We start from the raw sequence: 13,607 nt of genomic DNA, 5'->3' as shown, positions 1-13,607 counted from the left end.
CCGAGGGAATAGCATGACGTTGCAATATAGAATGGTACTTTTTTGGGTCCATTATTCCATCTATTTCAATTAAATCTCCTACAGTATCGTTTCCAAAACATCCCCAAACCATTATGCAACCCCCTCCGTGTTTAACCGTTGGTCGAATGCAATTTGGTTGCATTCGTTCTCCTTCACGACGCCTTACAAACATGCAACGTTTGGTCCCAAAAATGTCAAATTTTGATTCATCAGTCCATAGTACACTTTTCCAATTTACGATTGACCAATGCTGATGTTTGCGAGCCCATTCTAATCGTAATATTTTATTTTTGGGATTAAGAAGAGGTTTCTTTGCTGCGACACGTCCGAATAAGCCAGCTTCTCGCAAACGCCGTTTTATTGTTGAAGTTGAAACTTTTTCTGAACCTGGGAATAATTTACACTTCAGTTGGGCAGGTGTATCGATTCTATTTTTCAAACTTGTAACAATAATTTTTCGATCATCTCGATTTGATGTAATCTTTGGCCTTCCGGAACGTGTTCGATCAACGTAGAATCCTGTTTCATTGAACCTTTTACTTGTAGAATGAACGCATGATAATGAAACGTTTTCTAATGCAGCGATTTTGTCTATAGTATGACCTGCTTTTCTTAAAGATACTATAGCTGCACGTTTTTCCGTAGATATTTCTTTTCTAGGAGACATTTTTATAATAATGCTTCAAATGAAATAATTTAATAGTAAAAAAATTAGTCAATGAAATTTTATAGTACATTCTTCAAAAAAATTTTCGATGAAATATGACTGTTCGGTCTTAAGCAAAACCACATCTGTTGTAATTGCTTCGAACTAGTCAGTTGCTCTTGAACTCTTGTTTGAGTCAGTCGTGGCTACCATTGCAATAGTGCAATGATTTTGGTTTGATTATTTACAATTGTTAAGTAAAGTATTGTTTGTTAAACTTGTAGTATTCAATGAACCAGCGCATTGTGTACAATCATGTACAGGAACATCTATGAGATAGTGTTTTAATTATATTCATAATAAACTCTTTGTAATAACAATAATTACAATAATGAATAAGAATATTTTTTTTATAATAAATATTAATTATTTGAAAATATAGAAAACATTAAAATTAAAATGTTCTTTGGTAGAAGATGTATAGACCAAAAGACTGCATATGTGGAATGCTCAAAAATCGAGAAAAGTGCACATATTTTTCAAAATTCTATAACTTTGTCAAAAAAACTCAAATCGATTTGAAATTTTGAGCGCTTGCATAGAACAGTTCGAATAACTATTTTCTATTTTCAGAAAGTACAAAAAAATTTTTTTGCGAATTTGGCAAGTGTTCAAACTTAACAAATTTTTTCACCATAAAAACAACCTATGATAAAAAGCTAGATTCAGTTCGCCAAAAACAAAGTATAGCAATTTGATCATACGTAACTAACAGTAGAGGGTTCAGTTTAGAACATATAAAATTTTCTTGCAATTTGAATGATTTTTCGCAGTTCTGTGAACATTTGAATTTAGACCTTTTCTTTGTAGATTTCAAAATTTTCGCAAACTTTTGACAAGTAGTGTATATATATATATATATATATATATATATCTTGGCCAAAGAATACCTGATTACAAAGTTACTTGCAAGCAACATATAATACTGGATACAAAGAATACTTGCTTTTTGTTCGCCAAGATATATAAAACAAAATAAATAAATACAAGAAAACACGAAGAAAGTTAAGAGAAACAATAAGTTTCATTTATTGCGCATTAACTGCAAGTAAACAGAAACTCATTAGATAAGTTCAAAATGAAGATAAAACAAAGGAAAATTATAATAATTAAAAAAATAACAAACAACTGATTTAAAAAAAATGATTAATTTTTTTTTAAAAAAGAAGAAAAAAAAGAGATATTATCTTTTCATCAGCCCACACGATAATATCCGCAAAAAAGAGTGCTTTCTGATATTGTATCAATTTAGCTCTCTTTTTTGCGGATATAGTCGTGTGGGCTGCTGAAAAGATTATATCTTTCTTTTCTTCTTTTTTTCCGGTTTTTTAAAAAAAATTTCATCCCTTTTTTTTTTAATCAGTTGTTTGTTATTTTTTTAATTATTATTCCTTCCCCTATTTTTCATATGTCTATAATTTTCCCTCGTTTTATCTTCATTTTGTATATATATATATATACAAAATGATAGCTAGATAAGCTGCAAATACACAGAACTCGTGAAATAACTTTTAAACAAAGGAAAAAACATGGAAAAATACGTAAATATTTTTAAAAGAGGCAAAGGAAAAAAGATTAAAAATATTTGAAAATATGAAAAAACTAAAAGACTATAAAGCCGGAAAAAAATAAGAAAAAGATAAAATCTCGTTATCAGCTCACACGATTATATACGCAAAAAAGAGTGCTTCCTAATATTGCATTAATGCATCAAAGCATAATATATGAATACAATAGTGAGAGGAACATCCTAAAAAATTGAAACTAAAATAGAACAAAGTGAGCAGAAAAATGTAGAATAAAACACAATATAATGTATGACACGAGTAGCGAATTCATATATATATATATATATATATATATATATATATATATATATATATATATATATATATATATATATATATATATATATATATATATATATATATATATATATATATATATATATATATATATATATATATATATATATATATATATATATATATATATATATATATAAACATATATATATATATATATATATATATGTTCACTCACTATCATATCTTAAGAACGTTTACCTTAGTAACTAATGTTTTTTTTCTTTCATTTTATGGAGTAGAAAAAGGAAACATTCCTCGAATAAACAGAAGAGAGACATTTCCTCGAATTCACTCATAAGGGAAACCAAAGACAGTGTTATAAATGACTAAAAAATAAATGTACAATTATTTCAAATAAATGAATTTTTTTCCCTCCAACATATGCTCTAAGTTTATAAAAATATCGAAAACTTTATTTTTAATATTTAATTTAAGTTTATATTAATCTTAGTATTAGTTCAATTATTTTGCTACAAAAAACCCTTTCATTTTGTTAATTAAGTTTGAAACATAAACAAAATTTCTGAAAATATGCTTAAAAAATGTTTAACTGATATAATAATTATTAATTGAACTTTAAAGTGTGCTTAATTGTTTACCTTTTTTTTCATCATATTTAGTTTTAAATAATAAAAACAAACTAAATAATATAGCGAATTTTTTGTACAGCGTTAAATGATGTTTGTGTATTTACGCGACTCTTATTAATTTACATTAAAGCAACTTAATTTAATAAATTAAGAGTCTAATGTACAAAACACGAAAAATGAATTTGTTTTCAATATAATCAATTATGTTATTATTCAATACAACTCACAGGAGATATTATCATATGAAAAATAAGGGTTAATTTAATTGATTTTGTCGAATTTTCTTCTTATGTTATTTGCATTAAGAAAATATAATTTAATTTGGAAAAATATCTTTTATCTTTTATTCTCTCAAATTTGTTGCAATAAATTTCTGCATAAATTCAAAATTTAACTTCTCATAAACGTGAAGTAAGCTCAGAGTTAAAACTTAATGATTTATATTAATCATTAATATAAATCATTAATTTTTAACGTCATTTGAAAAGAAAACAAAATACGAACATATATTAGAAATATATCAAAATTTTGCCATTTCTGCTGAATAAATTTAGAAAAATGCTTTTGAAATGCCAGTTTAAAATCTACAACTAAAGCTACGTTTGAAACTGATCGTTTTTTACAGCTCTTCTTGTTTTATAGCTTTTATATCGTTTTTTTAAAGCGTAATTTTTTTTAATCTCTTTTTAAAAGCTGTGACCATTTTAATTCTTTAATTCTGAAGCATGTTCTTATTAGAAGAATCAACAACTAAATATTTTCGGCATGGGAGAAACTGCAAAAATAATTCATTGCTTAAAGATTAATGATCAATTGTTTCAATGTTCTAGCTTGCTTCATTCTTTAATAAATGTTTACTCCACATACTTTCAGCTAATTCGGATATATCGGAAATCATATCGGATTTCAAGGAAATAATATAATTCAACAAACTTTCAGCAAATTTCATTTGAAGAAATAACTTTAAATTCTTGGTTTTCCAGATTTTATAAAGATATTAATTTGAACGTCTCAAGTAAAGTATATTTAGAGTTTTATAAGTACGTGTAAATAGAGTTTATTATCTTAGATTTTAGATAAGAGATTTCAGTGCTAAACCCCTACATTTTCGTTTTTCATATAGACAATAAACTTGCATTGTTATTTAGTAGATATTCCAGAATAATGAATATTGCAAATCGCGAAACAATGTAGAACACGGAGAAAAAAAGTCTGGTAACATAACCGTAAAATATGATAATGACATTTCTGTTTAAAAAAAAAAACAACAGCATAATTTAGGTTAATAAAACCAAAATATAACGTAGTCAAGTCATTCCCTTGCTAATTTTTCCGTTCATACGGTAATAGTTTACAGAAAATTCTAGCTTTCAAAATTATAGCACTCATAACCACAACTTTAGCAAAATATACAGAACTGAAAATTAAATTTATCCAAATAAATGGTTTTTATGGCATGCCTTGCTTAAGTTAACGATAAACAGGAAAACATAATTTACACTATCTGTAAATTTGTCTGCAGTTTCGGTTATATCAATGAGACTATCTTTTAAGCAATGAGAAAATTTCATTTTCTTACTGTATCAACTGAACCAATTAAAAGAAATTTTCGAATGATTCTTAAGATCATGTGTTGAAATTTAGATAGTGGGTGACGGGGGCAATTTTAAGGTGCTAACACAAACGGTTCTGGAGTTATTAGAAGGAAATAGAGGCACACACGATCACAACTTCTTATTTTACTACTATAGATATTTAAGAAAAACAATTTAATCTACCAATACATTTTCAAAAAATCGGCAAGATGTTTAATACTAATATTGGTACATTATATCATAATATGGTGCATATTTATTACCAAAATAAAATTTATTATTGGAAATGACAATATCCTTCTGGGGACGGGAAAGCCTGGTTGGTCGGGCACTGGGCCCAAGTTCAAGAGTTCGTGGATTCGATCCCCGCCGATCGAAGACTCCCCGTATATTAAATGGTGACTGATGCACGTTAAATATGTCGACTCATAAAGTCCTTCATGTTACCACAACGAATCATACCTCTGAGTTTACTGATCCAGGAGTATCCTTTCCTTCTGGATTGGCTCAAAATTACAAAACCACGGAGTTGAACATTAGTAGTCGTAAACCCGAAAATTGGGTCGGCTGTTCAACGACGGATATAAAATATCCTTTCAGGGAGCCATGGTGGTTCTGGGGAAAGAGCGTTCGCCTTCCAATGAGGTGATCCGAGTTCGAATTCCAGTAATGGCAGGTCGATATCGATTCTACTCGCGGCTCTCACCGACCACAGTGCAGACGTAAAGTATCCTAAGTGGTAGATTTATCATGGGTCCCCTTGCCGTAAGGCTAACCACGGGAGGTTTCCGTGGTTTTCATCGCAATATTACGAAAATCAGGGTTAGTTCCTTCAAAGAGTTTCCCACGAAAGCAAATTTCTCCAATACTTGATCAGGATTTCCCTTGTATTCTGGATTGGGTTCAAAATTACAAGACTACGTAGCTGAAGATTAGTAATCGTAAACCTGAAATTGGGTCGGTTGTTCAACGACGGTTATAAAATATAAAAAAATGTTCTTTAAGGAATCACTCTTAAAAAATCAATTCAAAATTAAATCTTAATTTTGTTACCTTCAACGATATTTATTTTTCTTAGCTGCGGGCACTTGGGTTTATTTCCGATTGGAGTCAGAAGTTCAGCCAGAATCGCTACTCTCTTATAGTTACCAAGTGGACACCTGTGGCTAAGCCACAGCGTTGGCGTAGCGTCGCCCACGTCATACAACCGCAAAACCGTTCATAGGGCGGTTACATTCACACAATCACACAGAAGAAAGCACATAGAACACAAAGAGAGAGAAAGTTACATCTGTGCCTACGATGGGATTCGAACCCCCAACCAATGGCCCCGTATTCCAGTAAAGTTGCCACTGGATCAGTGATCGGCACCTTGAACCATATTATTGTGCAAATTAATTAACATATATATATATTATGGAAAGATAATTTATTTTTGTAAAAAACAATATCAAGGAAAAACTCTAAAACAACGAAAAAAAAGATTGGTTAATCGTTGAATCATAATATTGGCCCTTGAACCAACAAATGGTGCAAATATTGTGCAATCTGAATAATGTATTAGTCTGTATCGTGTAACAGTTCAAGTAGGACAGTAATATTGTGTAAGAAAGTATAAAAAGTATGTTTAATATGTTACAACTTACCACGAAACAATGATTGTTTCGAATTTTAAACAATATTATGGTTAAAACTATTCAAAATTTATAATAATGCATACTATTATAAATAAAATAGTATTAATAATAAATGGTGTTATCATTATTTAGAATGCCATTTTAAATATCGTAACTCGAACTCTTCACATTTTTTTAAAACTAACTATGCTTCATAATATATTGATGATTACAATGGTAAAGAACGAGTTTAGTAAGCTCAAAAGTGGGAGCCTATTTTCAAGTCAGACCAGATTTAAATGAAGAAAACAAATTAAGTAAAAGGGGGGGGGGGGGAGAAAAGTTTCTATCCCAAAAGTGGAAGCAATGGGAAAAGACAAAACTCGAAAGTACCATGATAGCTGAGAGAAAAACCGAAAACGTAAAGTTGCCAAGGAAAAAAAAAATTATGAGTTGAGAATGGTTACCTGTTGTAGAGCACTGGAAACACACCGACTTTTTTCACCTTTATAATTTTTGAAGCTAATGATGTTACTATATTTTCAAGTATATCTTCTCGCTTTAGTTTCTAGAGTAAACATTCATTATAATTTCACTGATTCATAACATAACTTTTTTTGTTTCAGTTATTCCTTTTTTTCCCTCATGATGGAGTGTATCTATTACCATAGATTTCTGATCGATACCCAAGGAATCTATATCATCGTGAAACAAAGGCCAAGTATTCTTAGCAGGGTAATACCAAATGAAATAAAAGGACTAAAGAGGTCGACCTTTCGGCCCTAAAAGAAACCGTCTTTATTCCTCTTTCTAAATCCAGTTCCTCTTCGGGGTTAAGACGACATAATCTTTCTCGGGACTTAGGTCTTGGATCTTTCTCTAAAGTAATCTGGCCAGCACAAAGCTTTAACTCTCTTCTGACGTAGCTCATTTCGAAGAGTTAGGGGTCGTACTCTTTTATTCCTTCAACCTCTGTTTTGTGTCTGATTCTTTGTTTTATATTACCTCTTTAGTTTCTGCTCGAATAATCAAGTAGTTGGTTGAAAGCAATTCCTTTTATGTACAGAGTATTAGTATGGTTTGAATTATCTTGAGACGTTCACTTGCAAGAATGTACAGTAAGAAAATCATTATTATCCATTTCGTACAATTTTTTCCTTACATATTTGATGGAGACTTAAAAGCAGATTTTCTTTGTTAAAATTAATTTTAACGCACTTGTTAAAAAAAGAAAGTTTTAACTCCGGAATTTACAGTTTATTTTTTTCAAAGCGTTTGTTATCATCAGAAGCATTAAAATTAAACGAATGAACTGAGTTATTCGCAATGCTGGAACGGAAGAAAAATTTCTGTTCAGATAATTTAGTTTCAGAACCCTTCTCTATAACGAAAATAGGAGGGTCAAAACAACTTTGCCAGGATTCTGTGGAATCAGGCTTTAATTGCGGTAAAGTAATCGATGTAAAATATCATAAATATATAAATCAATTAAAATGTTAGATATAGCAAAACAATTCTAAAAGTAATTTTTAAAGAGATGGAAATAAAACTGACAGTATCATTTCTCTATATTTAAGAAAATGCAATAAACAATAAGAAAATACCTATTTTAACAAACTAAAATAGCAAGTTGTTTAGTAAAGAAAATAATAAATATTAATTTATGCACAAAGTTATTCATAGTTTACAGAAAATCATTTTTTTAAATAGAAAGTTAGGAAGTAATTGCGAAAATTTACACGGAGAAAAAAATTCTGGCAAAATTACCGTACTGTATGGTAATAATATTTCTGGTAAAAAAAATCTTAATTCTGCTTAATAAACTAAAATATTCCGATTTTAAGCAATTAGTTTGGTATTTTTTTCTATTTCTATTGTAACGGTTTACCGGTTTTCAAAATTAAAATTTGTATTACCACACAATTCAGTTAAAATTAGATAACTAAACAGTAAATTTAACCGAATAAATGGCTTTTACGTTATTATGAATCATGAAAAACTACTAGATTTTATCGCATTTACTGAACTTAATCAAACATTATAAAACAGTAATTTATGGTTAATTTTGCCAAATACATTGCTTAGGTAAAAATTATCAAGATTTCTGGTCTTTTCACATAACCAGAAACACCGTAAATTTTATTATATTCACGTCGTTCTGCCACAGGTAGTTTTTTTCTCAGTGCATTTGGGGAAAAACGCTTCTTACCACTTTACAACACGAGTATTATATATTTTAAGCAAATGCACTCAGATAATTCAGTGAAGAAAAAAACGCTTTATAGAAATCGGAAAATATCGGAAATTAATTACACTGTACCTCTTTTAGAAACCAAGGTAAGAAATAACAACAAAGCGAAACTTCGCTAGATGACATGTAAAAATAGCACATACATAGCATTCACAGCTTGTATTTTAATAAAATTCAAAATTAATTCAAATAATCTATTTAACTCCTCAAAATGTACAAATTATTATTTTTTTCTTGTATTGTCTGTTAACACAAAAATATTTTTGTTTAAAACCACTTGAACTGCTTATTCTGCTTAATTAAATTTCATGTTAAAATTAAATAATAATTATATTTCACAAATTCAATAATTACTCCTAAATTTCAATATTTTTTAAAGTATGGTTTTATAATAGATACAATAATTTATTAGCTGTAACACTTGTTTATATTTCATACAAATATATTTGGTTACCATTTCATAATTATTCTTCTCACACTGCACAATTACTGATCACCCATAATGAATGCATATTATTTGGTGCTTTTCGTATAAGTGCGTTTCGTGCAATTACAAGTTCTTTGGTTCGTTTTGGTGCGCATAAAGTTCGTACAAGTGCATTTAATGACCAGCTTAAAATAAAATACTCATTAATTATGTCATGAATTCTTTCTCATTCCTTATACTCCGTACCAATATTCAAAAATATAATAAAATAACAATATTCAGACATGAGTAACTAACGGTATTTACTGTAAATAAATATCTTTTATTATTATTCTGAAACCAAATAATAATTATTTATATCACATTAATTAATTTTAAGACACAGATGCAACGATGTTTACATTTCATACTTAAAAGCAATAATTAAAAATATAACTTAATAACATCCATACTGATTAGCCAATAACACTTTCGTTATTTCATGACTGATAAATATATTTTAGTACCATTTTAAAGCAAAATAATAATAATTTATATCACATACAGTAATCTTAAATCAAATTATTCATTTACCACGATCCAATACCAGTAATTGAGATTAAAATTTCATAATAATATCAAAACTTGATAAGAGCAAGTTTTCACTTGCCATCTTAATACCAAAAAATAATAATTAATTAATACTACATTCTTCTCACGACATATTATTTTTAAATTCCTCAATGTATTTTAATTATTAAAAGAAATTTAAAATTATTATTTTATTCTTAAGTATCACTAAATATTTACAAATATAAGACATAAATACATAAAATTTGAATTGATAATTTTTGGTTAATAAATAATTAATTAGCATTGTTTAGAATATTCAATTCCAGGTTGAAATAACTTTAAGCATTTATTGATAAAAAGAAGAAGAAAAAAAACATTCTAATATTTATGGTTTGTTAATGATGATTTTTCGTGAGAAAGATTTGAATCAATTTTATAAATATAATCAATTCTTTTATCGAAAAGATCATCAATAAAGGGCGCTTCTCAAATCTATACAGATATCCGTGACAAAAGATCATTTTCGTCTGGTCACGATAAAAATAACAAAAGTTGTTTTCTTTAAAAGTGGACCAACATTGAATAAATGAAATACCCAAAAGACCAAATATGTGCTTAAAATGCAATTAACTGATGGGCATATTTTAAACTCGTATCTTTAATATTTCCTGAATAATGACTTTTGAATAATTTATTTAAAATACAACATTAAAAATTTATTAAAATGAATCATAAATGCTAAATAAATTTAAATACCATGTAGTTTACTACTCTGTAAAATATAAACAAGTTCAAAGCGCTTAAACTCAGGACACGAATATTTTAAAAATTCAGAGAAAATGATAAGCGTTGTTTTAAACAAGAGGTAGTTTTTCTTGAGCACTGAGCAGTATTTTTTTTTTCTTTGCAACACTTCATAGAGAGAAAAAACTTCTGTTAAGATTACCGTGCTGTATGGTATTGAAATTTCTGGTAAAAAGTAATTCTGATTACCATAATTACCGAATTGTACCATATTTAAAACATTTTTTCTCACATTTTAAAACTATACTTCATTGTTAATCTGAACCAAAATCATTTTTAGAGCACTTCGGTAAAAATTATCGTGTATTTGGTGATTCTGTTGAGCTGGAAACATGAAAACTTTTACCATATTCTGGTAGTTTTGACAGAATTTTTTCACAGTACCGAAATTAGGTATTAGATAAAATATCATTTAGTTTCAGTTCGAATTTCCTTGTAAAAAATCTGGTGTTTAATTGAAAATAATTTTTTTTCGTAACAGCTGCTATAATAGTTATTGGTGTAAGAAATTTGAAAGAATATTCTGCTGTTTTAAGCAACCCGTGACGATAAAAAGTATAAATAATTTTTAAGATATTATGCTTAAGAACTATTTCGAGTTATGTATGTGATTATATTTTTAAAGTGTTTATGCCCCTAATTTGACAAGTATATCAGGGATATGCAAAAATTACCCAATGAATGATTTTTAAATACTGTATATACTGCTTTTTATTAATCAGAATTAGGGCTTTTTATTACCAGAAATCTCATTTACCATACAGTACAGTAATTTTACTAGAATCTTTTTTTGTGAACGGATACCTGAAAATATTTTATTTCATTTCCTTTTGATTATGTAAATATTTTTTAAAGGTAAATATAGAGAATAAGGAAAGTTTAAAAACTTATTACAGTGCTTTTTTTCCTAAACAAGCGATAAAATATAATTAATATTATCACGCTTATTTAAAAAAAAGTAATCAATGAAAAGATTTTTTAATTGCTGTTCTCAGCTTTCCTGAAGTGAAACTGCGTTTACTTAGTAAACAGAAAATTGTTTACATTGACAATATAATTTCTTATACGAAGTGTCTCCTAATGTACATTTAAAAAAGCTGTTTTTTTAAAATGTTAGATAAGATCAAAAACTACGCAATGAATTTTTTCTGAAACATGTTTAATTTTTTTTTCAACTTTTGCATTGAGAATATTTTTAGTTTTTTTTGCTGTTTTTTTATGTAACACGTAAAGGAATTCCAGTTTAAATAAAACAAAATATGGTAGAAATCATTTTATAAAAAAAACAACAATTTGTAAAACATTTAACAATTTTTTAATCCATACTAACTCAGCGGACAGCTTACTTAAATAAAGCATCTTTTTCACTTATAAAGAGATTTTCGTTCATCGTTAACATTGGTGTTATTTTGTTCTTAAATCATCGTATAAGAAACTTTTAACAGAAAGAATACTTTAAGATAGAAAGGAACTATTTTCAGAAATCATTTTCAACCTTAAAACCTATTTTTTTTTTTTTTTTGCTTTTACCGCGATTAGTTGGCGACGATTGGGATAACTTTCTTATAATTAAATTATAATACGAATTCATTCATAATATTTTTCATCGTCTCTCTTTCGCAACAAACATTTTTTTCGCTGTTACAGCCATAATATTTCGTTAAGCAAAAAATGCAAAACATTAAGCTACATTGAAAATAGATAAATAATAACTAAAATGGTAATATTAGTTCACATATAAATTTTATTTCTTAAGCAAGTAGTTCCTATAGCTTACCCGCCTTTTATACATAAGATCCGTAAATATGAAGATGGGTGTATTAAAATGAACTAGAAAAAAACTATTCTAATTAATCACTGTAAATGTATTCTGTATTGTTTTTATTAAAAATCAGTTTATTTTTTCCCATTTGGTTATTGTTTGTTTAAATTTATACTCCAAATAGTTTGATGGAGCAGTTAAAAAAAAACAATATTTCTGTGAAAATGTATCGACATTATTAATTGTGATAATATTCTTTTTCTTAATTTTTAACCAAAACAAATAAAAGGCAAACAAAAGAGCAAAATAAAAACAATATAAATAATATGATATACAAAATAATTGAAACAATTTATGTAATATTTTGAATTGTTTACTTTGAGACAAAGAGAGTGCTAAACAGTCTTTTTTTCTTGAAAAAATTAGAATATTTTTATAACGCTTAAAAATATACTTAATGCAGCGTCTGCAAATTTAAAACTTCAGTTTTTTTTAAATTTTCACGATTTAGGTATTTACCACAAACAATTCTGGCTTTAATAATAAGCCATATAAATTTAACTAATCGATATTTTGCTCTGTATTTTAGTGTTTTGTTGTTTTCTGTTTTATCTGATTGCAATTACTCAACAGAGAGTCAAAAACAATTTTTTTAAAAGAGATTTGTTGAAATTTCTAAGACTCTGATAAGGTTATTTTACAATTCTTAAAATTTTATTACTTAAATATTTGTAATTTGTGTAATTTTTTTTCGTTGCGTGAGCTTTAAAAATAGATTCTAAAATGCTTTTCGTTTCTTAAAGCATATAACTATATTTAAACATATAAAATTGCTTTGCAGTGATGTTTTAACGTTTATAAATTACACAAATAAAAACTTACCTATTCATTTAGCTGTTTTCATTTAATCATGAATTATTTTGTAGTTTGACTCCCTCAAGTGAAATATTTATTTTAATATAAATTGTTTATTTTAGTTTTTAAACCTTTTTTATGACTTGGCAACTTTCTCGTGAATACGAACGTAGCCACGAAAAAACGACTGAACTATTCCATCTGATACATATCTTAACGGAACACACGTGCAGTACTTTTTCGATCCGATTTTAAGTTCTGGAGCGTGCCGGATAACTCGCGCGGTTGTGCGCCAGAGACACTTATGAGTCCCGTTCCCGGGGATTTTACCGGAGAAGATTGGGATGTAGGCGGGACAAGGCGTTTCGTCGCCAGAAAGAGAGCCAAGTCCTGGCGATAAGCAGGGTTATCTAGGAATCGCAACAAAGATATAGTTTGGAAAGCCTGTATCATTCTGGGCTCGGAGTTAGGAACGGAGGAATAGGAAAGAGTATTTGAATCGGCGTTAAGTTGTTTTGGGAAAAGGTTGAATATTTTTGCTTGAATAAATTTGATTCTCT

General features: G+C 28.1%; 1 protein-coding gene across 1 annotated transcript in view; it reads right to left on the bottom strand.

The window, feature by feature from the left end:
* Positions 1-13,378, bottom strand: part of LOC107455277 (teneurin-m) — a 467,942-nt gene extending 454,564 nt beyond the window's left edge. The window contains exon 1 of the mRNA XM_016072782.4: positions 13,075-13,378. The gene's annotated coding sequence lies outside the window, so the exon portion shown is untranslated. The remainder of the gene's footprint in view (positions 1-13,074) is intronic.
* Between the last annotated feature and the right edge of the window lie 229 nt (positions 13,379-13,607).

This window comes from Parasteatoda tepidariorum, chromosome 1 (genome assembly GCF_982258835.1).
Source record: "Parasteatoda tepidariorum strain Cologne lab strain chromosome 1, Ptep-v5.0, whole genome shotgun sequence".
NCBI lineage: Eukaryota > Metazoa > Arthropoda > Arachnida > Araneae > Theridiidae > Parasteatoda > Parasteatoda tepidariorum.
This window is presented reverse-complemented; position numbering and strand designations above follow the sequence as displayed.